The sequence below is a fragment of the Scophthalmus maximus genome, chromosome 8, assembly GCF_022379125.1.
Source record: "Scophthalmus maximus strain ysfricsl-2021 chromosome 8, ASM2237912v1, whole genome shotgun sequence".
Taxonomy (NCBI): domain Eukaryota; kingdom Metazoa; phylum Chordata; class Actinopteri; order Pleuronectiformes; family Scophthalmidae; genus Scophthalmus; species Scophthalmus maximus.
In genome coordinates, this window is record NC_061522.1 from 4206483 (window position 1) to 4222500 (window position 16018).

A 16018-nucleotide genomic window follows, 5' to 3' on the forward strand; every position below is an offset into this window, starting at 1 on the left:
ATGCTCCTGGACCTGAAGACAAACGTCTCAGGAGCTCTGAGAAAGTCGGGGCACCGGGCCAGAGAACCTGAATGGTGTGATTCTGGAGCGTCCTAGTTAGCTCTCGGACTCCACAATGAGCATCACCTCGTACAAGCTGCCGGTCAAAGTGAGGCTGAAGTGAGTTCAACAGGCATCACAGGAGCCAGCATATATGTTTCATCTTTGTCTGGCTTGACTCAACCGTACATCGCCCGGCCTCAGAATTTGCCCTTCGAAACCCTGGGTTTTCATATTTTTCCACGGCAACACGATTCCGCTCATCCTGTTTATATCTGCTGCGCTTCTATTGTTCGTCACTCTGACCTCTTTTGTCCCTGCCAGGATCCTGTAGGATGATGAACCAGCTTCGTAGGACGGGAAAGTTGGGGTTAGGGTTAGTAGTAGTAGTACAGTAGTAGTAGTAGTAGTAGTACAGTAGTAGTAGTAGTATAGTAGTAGTACAGTAGTAGTAGTAGTAGTAGTAGTAGTAGTAGTACAGTAGTAGTAGTAGTACAGTAGTAGTAGTACAGTAGTAGTAGTAGTAGTACAGTAGTAGTAGTAGTAGTACAGTAGTAGTAGTAGTATAGTAGTAGTAGTAGTAGTAGTAGTACAGTAGTAGTAGTACAGTAGTAGTAGTACAGTAGTAGTAGTAGTAGTAGTAGTACAGTAGTAGTAGTAGTAGTACAGTAGTAGTAGTACAGTAGTAGTAGTAGTAGTAGTACAGTAGTAGTAGTAGTATAGTAGTAGTACAGTAGTAGTAGTAGTAGTAGTAGTACAGTAGTAGTAGTAGTAGTAGTAGTACAGTAGTAGTAGTAGTAGTAGTACAGTAGTAGTAGTAGTATAGTAGTAGTACAGTAGTAGTAGTAGTAGTAGTAGTAGTAGTAGTACAGTAGTAGTAGTACAGTAGTAGTAGTAGTACAGTAGTAGTAGTACAGTAGTAGTAGTAGTATAGTAGTAGTAGTAGTAGTAGTAGTACAGTAGTAGTAGTAGTATAGTAGTAGTAGTAGTACAGTAGTAGTAGTAGTAGTAGTAGTAGTAGTACAGTAGTAGTAGTAGTATAGTAGTAGTAGTAGTAGTACAGTAGTAGTAGTAGTAGTACAGTAGTAGTAGTAGTGCAGTAGTAGTAGTAGTAGTACAGTAGTAGTAGTAGTGCAGTAGTAGTAGTAGTAGTACAGTAGTAGTAGTACAGTAGTAGTAGTAGTACAGTAGTAGTAGTAGTACAGTAGTAGTAGTAGTGCAGTAGTAGTAGTAGTAGTACAGTAGTAGTAGTAGTACAGTAGTAGTAGTAGTGCAGTAGTAGTAGTAGTAGTGCAGTAGTAGTAGTAGTAGTACAGTAGTAGTAGTAGTACAGTAGTAGTAGTAGTAGTAGTACAGTAGTAGTAGTACAGTAGTAGTAGTAGTACAGTAGTAGTAGTAGTACAGTAGTAGTAGTAGTAGTAGTAGTAGTAGTAGTAGTAGTAGTACAGTAGTAGTAGTAGTACAGTAGTAGTAGTAGTACAGTAGTAGTAGTAGTGCAGGCCTCTGGTGTGGTACCTGGTGTATAATTCTGCCATACCCTGCTCATATCTTCAGCTACATGTGGTGCACAGAAGTTACCAATCTGCTTGTCTGACTCTCAAGAGTTAAGCAAATAAGGATAATGAAAAAAAAAAAAAGTTGAGCTATGCTTTTAAACTCCCAATTGGGGAATATTGATTTGCAGCGCAGGCGGGAGAAGACAACATTAAAAACCGCAACAACAACAAAGACTGGAGTTATGGTAATGACTAATGATGGAAAATCACATAAAGGCCCCGCAGAAACATGACAACACGGCAGCAATCATCATTTTGCTCGCTCCATCTCCTGTTATCGTTTTGCTTCTTTACAACAACGTCCCATTATTGAAAGAATGTCTTTTTATATTTTATTTCTTTTATTTCTGTGTGAAAAAAAGGATTCTGGTTAGGGTTAGGGGTGAAATCTCCCTGAGAAAGTTTGGGCGGATGGATAGTTTGAATTTTTACCCTGAGCGGGGCCTCAGAACTGTACCAGGGTCACGACCGCTGCTCCACCTGTGAACACACAAACAGATTATCTTTCGGTTGATCGATACTGGATTATACAATATTAATGCGGCTCCGGCTTTGTCAAAAACTACAAGCTGGCATCCGCACATCTGATAATCCACATGGGATTTTTTTCTGTTTTTGCAAAAAAAAAAAAGAAAAAGATTTCCCTCATTGTCTTTTAAGCAGATCTTTTTCTGATCCCCACTCATCCACTTTAGCTCTAATCGCAATTTCCTGACACCCGTTGGCCCCCCGGTCCGCAGAACAGAGGAAAGAGGATGCGTCGAACTCTAAACTTTGACCGGCAAAATTGACCACACGTGACAATGGCGGATGATTTAATATGTCACCGCAATCGGTGGGCCCTCTCCTGCACCCCCGCTGGCGGTTGGAGGGGACCCCTCGCGAGAGGTAATGGAACAGAGGCACTCTACTTAATTAAGCAGCCTTATCTATGGTCCCCGCGCTCGGAGAGAAAGAGACCCATTTGAGTTGACGATAGCTACGTAATTACCCTTTATCTCCTCGCGGAGAGGTTAGGAGTTCTGTAATGAAGAGCAGTTTTGTTTTAGAGACGACCGGAATATAACTGGTGGACTGGCGGGCGTGTGTGTTTGTGCATGTACAGTGCCGTGCCAGGTGTGTGTGTGTGTGTGTGTGTGTGTGTGTGTATGTCTACCTGACGAAGGGCGACTCATTTTAGAATTAATTTTTTTCCTGTCGGGTGCGATCATTGTCCTTAAACTATGAAATGAAATTCTCCGTCCTCCTCCACATACATATAGCCATGTCTATCTCTCTCGCACGCGCGCACACACACACACACACACACACACACACACGTGCGCAGCCACGCACGCTCTTTTCCCAAAGAAAATGGCATGCAGCCTCTTTTCTGTGAGCGTCTTTACAGCGAAAGATGGCTCACTGCTCGGACCAGACGGCGGGCAAAAGATTCGGCGAATGAAATGGAAACCATACCTTCAAATTGAGAACGTTCACTCCAATCTGCTGCGGACGGGCTCCACGTGGTTTTTCTCCTAGCGCAGTGTTTGGCTCTTGCGGTGAGACCAGCGACCTCGCACATTAGAAAAATCCTTCTCTGAGCTCTCCGGCTCTGCTCCCATGAATGAAAAGACAGATTGTGCCCGGACGAAAGAGCGGCCTGACCTGGCAGCAGTTATGAAAGATTCGACTGGAAGCTGTGGCCAGAAGAAGAGAAAAAAAAATTACAATTTTAACCAAAAAGGAGAAAAAGTCATTTGTCCCGGAGCCGCCAGTGAGAGTTATTGTGCATGTTTTTTATGACTCAGTATAGGTGAATAAAACTATATTAGAGTAACTGTTCGTGTGCGAGTATATACAGTCGGACACGTATTTGAATGTTGAATCTGGCCTAATAAGTAATCCCTAATACACAGTACGCTGTATGGTATTGTAGAGCAACTGAAGCATCTTGTGTCCGGAGCAGGTCCTTGTCTATACAAAGTCAACAGTTGGGGCTTCCCCGTGTGAGCTGTCACCGGGAGCAACTGCGAAACTGAGAAAAACGGCGCTGGACAGCGAATTCCATCATTTTTGAGTTAATTACTCGAATGAAAGCGTCTAGTTACGGGCATGGGAGCTCACATGAACAATGGGAGCTCACATGAACAATAAGGCTGCAGCGAAAAGAGCTGATCAGGCCTCTGAGTCAAATACTCAGATAGTCTTTTTTCCACTGCAGACGCATTCTGGGTTTAATATCTGTTGGACCGCACGAAGCACTTGATCAGGAACAATCAGTCCGATGCAGGAAATCCTGCGGGTGCAGGTCAGGAACATCAATTAAAGGTCACCGTCCAAAAAATCGGGTTAATTTGAGTATTCCTGCCCGGCCCTGACGAGTCTCCGTGGTCCGAATTTGGCACCGACGGCGCGAATCCGTCGCCGCCGCCTCGTGTCAACGGTCCGGGCGGCCGGCGGCGTTTTTTTCTTGCACATTTTTTAATACCATGATCGATCATCGTTCGTCATGACCGCAGGCTGCGTCGGCGTGCGTCCCCTTCACGGCCACATTTTACCACCTTCTCATGGCGACTCCTGGCATGATGATGACGACGATGTCACACACAGAGAAGGTCAGTTTCAATCTGCTTTCATGAATATGATAGGCTGGGGTCAGATCACTTTGAAATGGAGTCAGTTACTGATTGCAAATTACATTTTTTGCAATCGGTAACATAATCCATTGGATTAAAAAGATAAGGAAAAATAATCCGAATACTTTTGGACTACTTCAAAATCAAATATTGCACATTTATACTAAAAAAAATGGCCGCAACCACAAATTTTGGAGTTCCAATTTGACTCTTTAAATGTTTGAACATCCAAAATATTTTCAATGCATTATCATTATTCAGCATTATCTGTCCCCTCTAGATACTTCCAAGGCTTCATCAGCAACCATATTTTTAAAGATATTATCAAAATGTAACTAAGTAATCCTTGAGACCTTGACAGTGTAACTTTAAATCTAACTGCAGATTTTTCAAGTGTAATCTGGTCAGATTACAGTTACTTGATGATTAAGGAATCCAGATTACATGTAAACCGTTACTACCCAGCCCCGATAGTGAGTCAGACTTATTGAGAAACAATAAGTTATGTTAAAATGAACATAATGAAATTAGATTCACTGTGCATAGGAGGACTTGACGTTGTCCTGAAGGAAGTAGAACTTCATTCGGATGCGAAGGAGCCAAGGCGCTGGAGCACAAAGTCTTTGTCATGACGGGGCTTCAGATCGAGGGGTTTGATGGGAGATGACCGGGCGTGCGGGGGTGAGGGGGCGCAGGGGGGCTGGAGGCGGGTCATGCAGTGCTCGCGCTGTTGGAACGACAGCCGAACGAAAGGAGGGAACATTTGTAAGTGATTGGTTGGAGGCGAGCGTGCCGGGTTGGGATCGGAGGAAACCCACAATGAGCTGGCGACGTTAAGAGAGATGGTCGGCGACTGTGCCTTGGAAAAAAGAAAGAAGAAGCCGAGCTTCACTGCAGCGAAACTTCCGTGGCCTCCTCAAGTCGCCTCAGGTCTGAATCCCGAAGAACAACTTTGCGGATCGTGTGCTGAGCAGAATGTGCAGCTGACACGTCTGCAGAAATGGTGGGATGCGCTCGCGACAACATGCAGCGGGCTCTCGATATTATGTTTTCTAGCGTCTCGTGGAATCCATGACGCCGAGTAAAAACGTTTTAATGACACACCACACACACACACACACACACACACACACACACACACACATCCCACTGCAGGAAGGTCGCACTCGCAACCGACACACACAGCAGCTCCTTAGTGGCTCTGCAGTGAGATAATAAATATGTATGCAGCTGCTTTGGGTAAAAGAGATGGAACAAGGACAGGGGGGGGGGGGGGGGACATGCCGGGTCGAGCCGGATTCAGAAGAGAAGTGAAAGAGCCTTTGATCAGCGGGGAGAGATAGACTGAAGTCACTTCTGTTCCATTATCACCGTGTTGCTCTGGAAGTGGAAGTGCAATTTGTGTCTCCACAGGGTTTTTGTCTCAAAAAAAAAAAGGGTCCAGCGGGGATCCGATGCACCGTCGTTCACAGATTCACTCATCCGGGAGGAATGTGTGTGAAGTTTCAAAATCACTAGCGCACGTGGGTCTGGGCCCCTGAGTCCCGGGACGACGGAGGTTTCCGATTGATTCTGATTGAGTTCCTCCGCTCTCTTGTTTTTTTTTTAATAATTCATTTCATTCATTAATTGAGCTCTTTCTGCTGCGATATTTTCACCTCCTCCTTATGTGAAATGTAAATATTCTCACACTCACGTCCACATTTGCTCTGCGATAACAATCTGCGATTCATTGTCTCGCTCGTCAAAGCTCTCAGTCGCTCGACGCTGGATCCGTTGCATCATCTGAACTTCACTCACATGAAACTCAACACTCCCCTAGCACCACAGATCACTTTGGTTTGATCAGGAACATTTCTCCGCACATGACTCACAATAGAATTCAGCAGCACCACCACAAACTGCAGCCTCCGAATCGCGTCCAGTGAGAACTTCCTAGGGGCTTGTTGCAGCCACGAACAGGCTAGGTGTGCCTAATAAAGTGGCAACGGATGACACATGATAGGCCCATTCACAAGCTGTGAGAGGAGCCAACGACGTCTCATTATCTTCATTTCCTCTGGTCTCGATGATTATGAAAAACGTGGGCGGAGCTCCAGCACTTCTCTTTCTCCAGCACATTTTATTTGCCACGTTTGGTAGAAAAGATCGAATATTCTGTTTAGGACTGGGATGTAAAATAACACTTTTTATTTTAATTTTGTATGCTTTTTTTAATCAAACGAAATATGATGTAACATTTGACCACTGTAACTATACTGTTTTGGTGTCCTGCAAGCCCACAAGGCCTGGACACTGAAGACAGGAAAATAAGATGAAATAGATAAAAGATATTCAAGGTTAAAGATATTGTCATGTCGGCTTCGGTTCCGTTCCGATTGGTGCCGACAGTTCCACAGTGTGTGTTGAATGTGGCGAGCCCCTGACTGTTCACCTGCTCACATCCATGTCAGTGTGCAGCCGGCAACGTGCGGTGGTGAGCGCTTGGTAACAAAAGGGTCACAAGCCCAAAAAGAAAAGGGAACCAGTGTCGTAGAAGAAAAAGAAAATAGACAAAAAGCATTCCGTCGCATAAAATGTTGGATGGGTATGAAAAAGTAACGCCTCTCTGCAGTGCTGTGGCTAAGTGCTACAGGGCAGCGGCTTCTGTATGTCACACAACACACAGACGTTTAACACACTTAGCCATCTGTAAATTGTGTCTGCAAATATCATCAGCAGCTTCACACACACACACACACACACACACACACACACATCATGCTCTACTGTCGATCTGCACAGATACAAAGGTATAATTAAAGAGAGCGAGAACATCTCGTCTAATTTGCAATCCCTCGTTGTCCCTAACAACCTGTGTGTGTGTGTGTGTGTGTGTGTGTGTGTGTGTGTGTGTGTGTGTGTGTGTGTGTGTGTGTGTGTGTGTGTGTGTGTGTGTGTGTGTGTGTGTGTGTGTGTGTGTGTGTGTGTGTGTGTGTGTGTGTGTGTGTGTGTGTGTGTTTGTGTGTGTGTATCTCTCTCCCTCGCCCATCCATCTCTTACTCTTTATCATTCCAGTTGTGTTTTTTCTCCTCGGGCAGATTTTTTCCTTAAGACAAAATCCTTAAAATTTTGTCTTAGGGCTTTAATCATTTTATGCTTTTTATGAGCATGAGATAATAACAAAAATATGAATGGAAAAATGTACAGTGAATCGTACCCTCTCTCTCTCTCTTACTCTAACTTTCTCTGCTGTGTATTTATTTATGCGCGCGTGTGCGCGCGTGTGCGCGCGTGTGTGCGTGTGTGTGCGTGTGTGTGTGTTCAATGCTACGCAAACAAAGGAGATTGAAAAGGGGAGGATGTAAACCAATCTCAGTCAGCAGGCCACTTCTCCCTGCAGGCGAGAAGTTCATTTCGCACGTACACTCACAGAAACATAAAGCTTTTCATTACTTCAAACAGAAGATATCCTTAATGGCTAAATAGAAAAAAACTAAACAAAGATGGAGATCCTCTCTCTGTCTGTGTGTGTGTGTGTGTGTTTGCCAAGGGCCATGAGCGACTAAGACACAGTACCCCCCCCCCCCCCCCCCCCCCCCCCCCCCCCCCAAGTCTCAGTCGTCCATATAAACAAGAATTGATCACCAGCACGGGTGGAGGCTGGGTACCAGCAGAGGCTGCCGAATGGAGATAAGGCCGGGGGGGCAGCTGACCAGAGTTCAGGAGCGTGGATTTGGCGAACCCCGCTGTCTGAGAGCCAGGAGCCGACTTAAAGTCGCCCAGCTCAGGAGCTGGCTTGGTGACTGACGAGATGTCGGCCACAGCGGCTGACTCAGGAGCAGGCTTTGGAACTTGGGACGGCCTGGGCTCGCCCCTGTAGCGAGACGACGAGCTGGGTCTCTGTGGAGCTCCACGACTGGGTCTCTGTGGAGCTCCACGACTGGGTCTCTGTGGAGCTCCACGACTGGGTCTCTGTGGAGCTCCACGACTGGGTCTCTGTGCAGCTCCACGACTGGGTCTCTGTGGAGCTCCACGACTGGGTCTCTGTGGAGCTCCACGACTGGGTCTCTGTGCAGCTCCACGACTGGGTCTCTGTGCAGCTCCACGACTGGGTCTCTGTGGAGCTCCACGACTGGGTCTCTGTGCAGCTCCACGACTGGGTCTCTGTGCAGCTCCACGACTGGGTCTCTGTGGAGCTCCACGACTGGGTCTCTGTGGAGCTGCGCAGCGGGGGGATCGGCGGCTCAAAGACACACACACTTCCTTCATGAGGGCTCCGATCCCCAGATACAGTATCCTTGGGAAATAGCTTAGAGAATCTCCAGGAAAAGGCGGTTGCCCGCGGTCGCCGGGGTCGCCGGGGTCGTCGGGGTCGGGGTCGGGCAGGAGGCCTACGGGGAACGTGTTCCGGTAAAAAAAACAAAACGCTCCGTCTGAGCGGGGTGATGGAAAAAGACAAAAAACTGGGATCAAGAGCGTGAGTGGGCAGGAAAACTATAGGTAGAGAAAGAAGTGAGTCCCGGGACATCCTGTCGGGTGAAAGGAGAACGTCAGGTCTGAAGGGGAGAACATGGAGGTGTGAGTTGATGAATACACAGGAGAAGTACCTTCACAACTACTGGATGGATTGCTGCAAGAGTAATTCATATATTATTATATTATTCATTTTCATTTGAAGGTCTTAGCGGCCCGAGGAGATGAAACTACTCGTCACTGTTATTTGATTTATGATATGAAAATATGAAAGGAAGTCAGCAGGAGTGTCACGCTCGAAGGTTGTGCAAGCCCGGTCACAGAGGCAAGCTTACATCCAGGAGTCGACTCTGTGTTCGCACAGTCGGGTTGTTCAGACGACCTCGTGACTCGTCCCAGCGTGTTGGCGACACTACGTGGCTGTCAGCCAGACGGTCTGTCGAACGTCGCCGGGCAAAAATGAAGCCGAGCCCGGAAAAAAAAAAGAGATCCACGCTGAGGAGAGAAAAGTCTCAGGGCGGTGCAGAGGTCACGCCCGCCCGGCGGGCTCGGCTAGGCGGACGAAGCATGTTCAAATAATATCAACACGACCCGGTGGCACCGCTCCCCGAGGTGTGCAGGCGAACGATGCTGATGAAGCCGCCGCCCTTCCTCCTCCTCCTCCTCCTCCTCCTCCTCCTCCTCCCCACAACGTTGCATAAAACCCAGGGGGTGGGGTCACACGGCCTTGCGGCCCTTAATCCCGTTTCATTCATCAGCCAAACATGCCCCCCCCGTCGCCCCCCGCTCTGCGTTTCACTGCCACAAACAGTGGCACCGTACATCGCGCTCAGAGGAGGAGGAGGAGGAGGAGGAGAGAGTCAGCTGTGCCCCTCGCGCAGACCTAATGATTAACGATAATACGGTCCGAATGATTAATGAAGTGATGCGGAGGAGGCGCCATCAAAAACTGGGAGGTGCAAATCAAATACTTTTTGGTTATTTAAATGACTTCCATGGCATTTTTTTTCTTCTTTCTGTCACCGTGGGCCACAGAACGATGCAAGTGATCGTTGTGCTGGTGACAAAAAAAGGACAAACCTGAATAAATGAGTGTGCTTCCATACGGTGGGGGATGGGGGGGGGGGAGCTTTCACTTGGATGGTTTGGATCCACTTATCGTTTTACAGCGGCGGGTGACTGAAAATCGATACAGAATTCTTTCCCCAGTGATCATTTTTCTTATTCCAAGTGCGATGAAAACGTTTGTGTCGTCTCTCGCGCGGCGTCGGAGGACACCGGAGGGAGGGTTCGCTGGAAATGAGAGTGAATGGAAAGCCTTCTCAAAGAAGGACTTTCAAATGTTCTCTCTGCCCCCTCTATCAAAAGGCCGACATGAAGGACGTTCATTTTGGAGGAATTGTCTATATTCCTCCTGCAGAGTTTGAGGGCCGGACTCCCCTTCCGAAAGACATTTAAGGTTTCCTTTAAATTTCAGCTGGTCGGTGGACACGCGCCTCTGAGGTCCGTTTCTTCGGTCGACTCAGTCCCTGGCGTCTGACGTTCAGGGATGTACTGATCCAACTCTCTCGTCCAAAACAGATTGCAGATCGGGCGTGTGCGCCGACTCAGAATACAGATCCACATGCCGGGGCTCTCTTGCTCCCAACCTTAAAATCTGTAAACCGAGTCGGTCGGCCATTGTGCCTTGTGAATTAAACCGAATTGTAAAACCACGCCGACGGAGAGACCGTACTCAATGTGCATCGGGCACTTCAACGGTGATGCCTGCTTTGCATAAATTGGCTAGAATTGATATATGTATATATATATATATATATATATATATATTTAACAGAGATGTTTCGAATGACAACCTGACGGTGTGGACGACGACGACGACGACGACGACGGCGGCGACAGTGGATAGATTTAGCGACTGAAGCTGACAGAAGATCTCCTCGGGAGTTGGCGGCGCCTGCGGGGAGATCAAGAGTTCCCCCCGTCGCTGTGACGGGATTCCAAAGAGGCCAACGTGTGGGATCAGTATGGATCAAATAGGATTGAAACTTTTGACAAAAAAAAGCCCAGAGCGGGCTTCCGAGTGCGTGACCCGGCCCCATCGCTGTGATTTGTTGCTCGCGTGGATCGCCTCATGACACGTCGTGCCCCTGTTGTGTCAGTAGGTGGCGCTGCTAGCTGTTATAATGAAGCCAATTACTGCAGCAGCAACAGAAAGGAAACAACCTACTATGTTCACTCCCAGCTCTTTCTCCTCTGAAAAAGGCATACTGCTCTTTATTCTAGTATATTATAAACACTCGTATGGTCAAAAGGAGAAGCACCAGTCAGGAAGTCCTTCAACTGGGGCCGTCTATGTGCGGGATTTTTCCCTAAGCTGTTGGCTAGTTCGCCAGCAGACAACGGACACTATGGTGAATGTTTTCAGTGTTTTTCTATATTTTAAATTTAGATCTGTTTGTCTGTCGTCATTTGTGAATTCAGTGTGGAACAAGTGTCAAGGCAAATGGCCCGAAATGAACCCGGCGTCCGGGATTCAAAGTGTCAACTCACCAAACGAATATTGGCATTTTATAATAGATTCACCAGATGCGGCTTGGTAAGACGTGGGGGCGGGACTCTGCTGAGGTGTCCATTATGAAGATGGTGTGTCAGTCAGGGTTCAACTGAGGTCAGCGTTGCGTTTAGATTTTTAAGGATTTCCTAAGTGCAATCAGTTGAAACAAAGTGTGTGTGTGTGTGTGTGTGTGTGTGTGTGTGTGTGTGTGTGTGTGTGTGTGTGTGTGTGTGTGTGTGTGTGTGTGTGTGTGTGTGTGTGTGTGTGTGTGTGTGTGTGTGTGTGTGTGTGTGTGTGTGTGTGTGTGTGTGTGTGTGTGTGTGTGTGTGTGTGTGTCTCCCTATACCTTTACTAACGGCACTTACAATGACTCCGTTCTGCTCAGGTGTCCCGTGAAAGAGAGTCACCGCGGCCGGTATCAGGACCCTGAAACGAGAGCGGCTGAATAGAATTCTAGCTCTTTATTGATTTTATTATCTGCACCTGCTGTGAAATGTCGAATTATGCTGTGAGGGGGGGAGAGGGCCTACAGTGAAACAAAACAGCATCTACGCCACCGCTCAAATGAGCTGCCGGTCCTCCACTTGAACGTTTCTCTTAGTCTCCTTCTCTACCAGCTATTTAACCACTGTGCGTTCCAGGTGTAAATGAGTCCCTGATTATACGACGCGGATCGGACCCAGCAGGGCCCGGTGCCCGAGTGCTGAATGATTAGTCTGCAGCCTGTGAGGGGAGAGGGAAAGAAACGCGGCATGCAAGAGCAAGAATACGCAAGTTAAAGGGGGGAGAGAGTGATATAAAGTGAGATAAAGGGGTTTTCAGTTGAATTGATTCTCAACCAGTGCAGCTGAGACCACGCACGCACGCACGCACACGCCAGTGTCCAGCTGCATGTTAGACCCGAACGCTTGTAAAAACCCAAACCAATCAAATCTCCTCCCGGTTGAGAGGGCTGGTGGTCAGCTGGTCAATTTGGATGTGTGAATTTTTGGGCACGTGTGTTCACGAACGTGTGTGTGTGTGTGTGTGTGTGCGTGCGTGTGTGCGTGCGCGAGCGTAATGGAGTGTGTGAGGCTGCGTGGGAAAAACCACTTCAGCCGCCAGCCAGCCACATGGTGGTGATCTGTCGGGGTCGGGTCATCGGGCGAGCAGGGGCTCTGATTGGTTCCTCCGACCTGGATGAGAGGTGGTAACACGCGCACGCTCACACACACACACACACACACACACACACACACACAGCTACACAAACTTGTTGACATTCATTCCATATGGTGGTGTTAACATATTTTTTTGTGCCAAATTTTGATTAATACAAGTACCCTCACATATTCCCTCCCTCCCTCTCTCTCTCTCTCTCTCTCTCCCTCTCTCTCTCTCTCTCTCTCTCTCTCTCTCTCTCTCTCTCTCTCTCTCTCTCCCTCCCTCCCTCCCTCCCTCTCCCTCTCTCTCTCTCTCTCTCTCTCTCTCTCTCTCTCCCTCCCTCCCTCCCTCTCTCTCTCTCTCCCTCCCTCCCTCCCTCCCTCCCTCTCTCTCTCTCTCTCTCTCTCTCTCTCTCTCTCTCTCTCTCTCTCTCCCTCCCTCTCTCTCTCCCTCCCTCTCTCTCTCCCTCCCTCCCTCTCTCTCTCTCTCTCTCTCTCTCTCTCTCTCTCTCTCTCTCTCTCTCTCTCCCTCCCTCTCTCTCTCCCTCCCTCTCTCTCTCCCTCCCTCCCTCTCTCTCTCTCTCTCTCTCTCTCTCTCTCTCTCTCTCTCTCTCTCTCCCTCCCTCCCTCCCTCCCTCCCTCCCTCTCTCTCTCTCTCTCTCTCTCTCTCTCTCTCTCTCTCTCTCTCTCTCTCTCTCTCTCTCTCTCTCTCTCTCCCTCCCTCCCTCTCTCTCTCTCTCTCTCTCTCTCCCTCCCTCTCTCTCTCTCTCTCTCTCTCTCTCTCTCTCTCTCTCTCTCTCTCTCTCTCTCTCTCTCTCTCTCTCTCTCTCTCTCTCTCTCTCTCTCTCTCTCCCTCCCTCCCTCTCTCTCTCTCTCTCTCTCTCTCTCTCTCTCTCTCTCCCTCCCTCTCTCTCTCCCTCTGCACCTGGAATTTTAAAGTCTCTAGAGATTTTTTGTTCAAGGTAACAAATCAGCCCCATGTTTCTGTTGACTTCCACTGAGGAGGGATGGAGGGGTTAGCTTGCCTGAGGGGGGCAGTGTGGCTCTGTGGTCCAATGGGAGACAGAGGCAGAGGAGATCAGAGATGAAGATAATCTCACCTTAGACCCTCCGCTCCTTTTCCTGAGAGTCTCACACGGTGTCACCTGCTTTGCCCCCAACACAAATCTTTGGAATAGGACCCGCGTGTCACTGTTTCATCTCCTCGCGTTGTCGTCGCCGCTTCCAAGACTTTCACAGGCCCTTTTCTGCAGAGTGCCGTGAAAGGAGATGGATCGGAAACACAACTCGCTACTGATTCAAGGGCCGTTGGTCGAGAACGGGCCTTTCTTCACCGCCGACGTCTTGACGTGTCATTGTAGGAAAAGCACAGGTGGAGATAAGATGAATGACTGTCTCACTGCCATGGCTCACTGGGACACTTGGACAAGACAGAAGCATCGTTAATGTTGTCAGTATAAGACCCGTGTTTCTCCTACTATGACATATGTATAAATATATTTATATATATATATATAAATGTCTGTTGCACGGTTCTCGAAAACTGAATGAAATGCTGACTTTTGCATAATTAATCTAAATGAATGCCATCAAATATACATTTAATAACAAATAATGTGATACATCACCCTGACCATTTCAACATGAGATGCTTTCCGTGCACGTGTCCGGACATGAGTCCACGCATCGACCGAACCGAAAACTGTTACTTTCCTCGTTGTTGTGCATCGTTCACGTTTGTCTTTGACATGTTCTCAACTCCCAGGTGACTCTCTCAAGATGAGACAGTGCGTGTGTGTGTGTGCGCGTGTGCGTGTGCGCGTGCGCGCCTGCGTGCGTTTCTCTGTAGAGAGGCAGAATACATAGAGGCCAGAAACGGGAGATGCGAGGGGTTGACAAGGTGATGTGATGTGCACATGTGACAGGTGCATGTGTGTAGAGAGCAGGGGTGTGAATGCACCAGTGCAGCTCGGCCAAGTGCATGCACGTTCAGTGTGTGTGTATGACCCTGAATTCATGCCTTCATGCGTGACTCTCTCTCTCACCCACACACACGTACACACATGTACACACACACACACACACATACATACACACACGCACGCACGCACAAACAATTTCTGTGTTAGATCCAAGGAATAGTTTGAAGAAATGCCCTTTATTCACTTTACGGTCGAGAGTTGGATAAGAAGACCAATCTCTAATCTGTACCGTAAATTTGAAGATTAGCTTAGCTTAGCACAAACACTGCAAACGGAGGGATACTGTTAGCATATCTGAATCTTGACCAACTAGTTCTTTTGATCGGTGCAAAAAATAAAGGTAAACATTGTCACGATTTGACAGGGAGTTGTGCGCGGTGCAATTTCCTGACTGGGACAAATGAGATGTGCACGTAATTTGTTTATTAGTGATATGCGTAGGTCGATTATTAGTTTGACAGATTAGCTGTTTCCCCCCGTTTCCAGTCTTTGTGCTCAGCTAAACTAATATTCACATGAGTGGTGTCAATCTTCTCTGCAAGGTCTTCGACAGAAAGAATATTTCTCTATTCCTCGAGCACTGTTAGGAGCCAAGATCCAAGCCGATAGTATTAAAAAGAATTAAAATAGTTTTACAGTACTTAAATCATCACTAGCAGTGTTCAGCAAAAGTATTTTCTGGAACCAAATCTCCACCCTTGGGTTTTTCTATTTTTCATTTCAGTCTACATGTACAAGAGAGTTTACTTTGTAAAATTCTTGTTTTATTGATAACATTAAGTAATTGTCAGACTCATATTTTCTGGCTGTATCACTCTTGCCAATAGCCTCACTGGACACTCGGGCTCCTGTTAGCACTCATATTGATCAGTTGTTAATCTTGATACTGGAGTTTTAGTTTATGTGGCAACATATTGACTGGAGCCAAACAAAAATGAAGCAGTATAATGATCCAGTCTAATGAAAGCGTCGCCCTGCACAGTAATTAACACTCAGCAAATTAATAGCTGTGAAACTGATGAGGCTGGGGCAACAATTAAAGGTCAAGTCGCCGAGGAACTTCTGTCTGATCCAAGTCGTCTCTGTTCTGAAGTTCTTTCGTTGTGGAACAAAAAAACAAACCAAACTGCACTGATCCGACCCTGGAGAGTGAGCCACAGGAAGATTTTTTATTCTGACAAAAGGGGACATTTGTCTCACTTCTCTCATTGTTAGAAATGACCTGGTCTTGATCGCAACGTGATTGGTTGTACAAAGTATGAAATCATAGAAATGCATGGAAATGTTGAGTCGGTGTTACGTTCCCAAAAGTGAAGCCAATTCATCTTGCTCGCCCCCTGGTGGCTGGCTGATGTAAAGGTCATAAGCCCCGCCTCCCCGATGTTAGCGGATGAGACATGGACCAAATTAAAATGTCAAAACACACAATAAACACATTTTTTCTTCAAAGATGGTTTCTGTCATTTGAGCTAGATTTTATCACACGGATGTACGTTCAAATAGTTTGGTTTTAGTTATTTGATGCTATAAAAACTGTGTATTGTCATGATTGACAGCTGAGACTCACCAGCGATTGGTCGAGCGCGTGTATAGGTTGGACCTTGATACACCACGATCACTACTGCCCAGACTCTGACTCCGTACCACGGCAAAAGCGCAAAAGATGGCA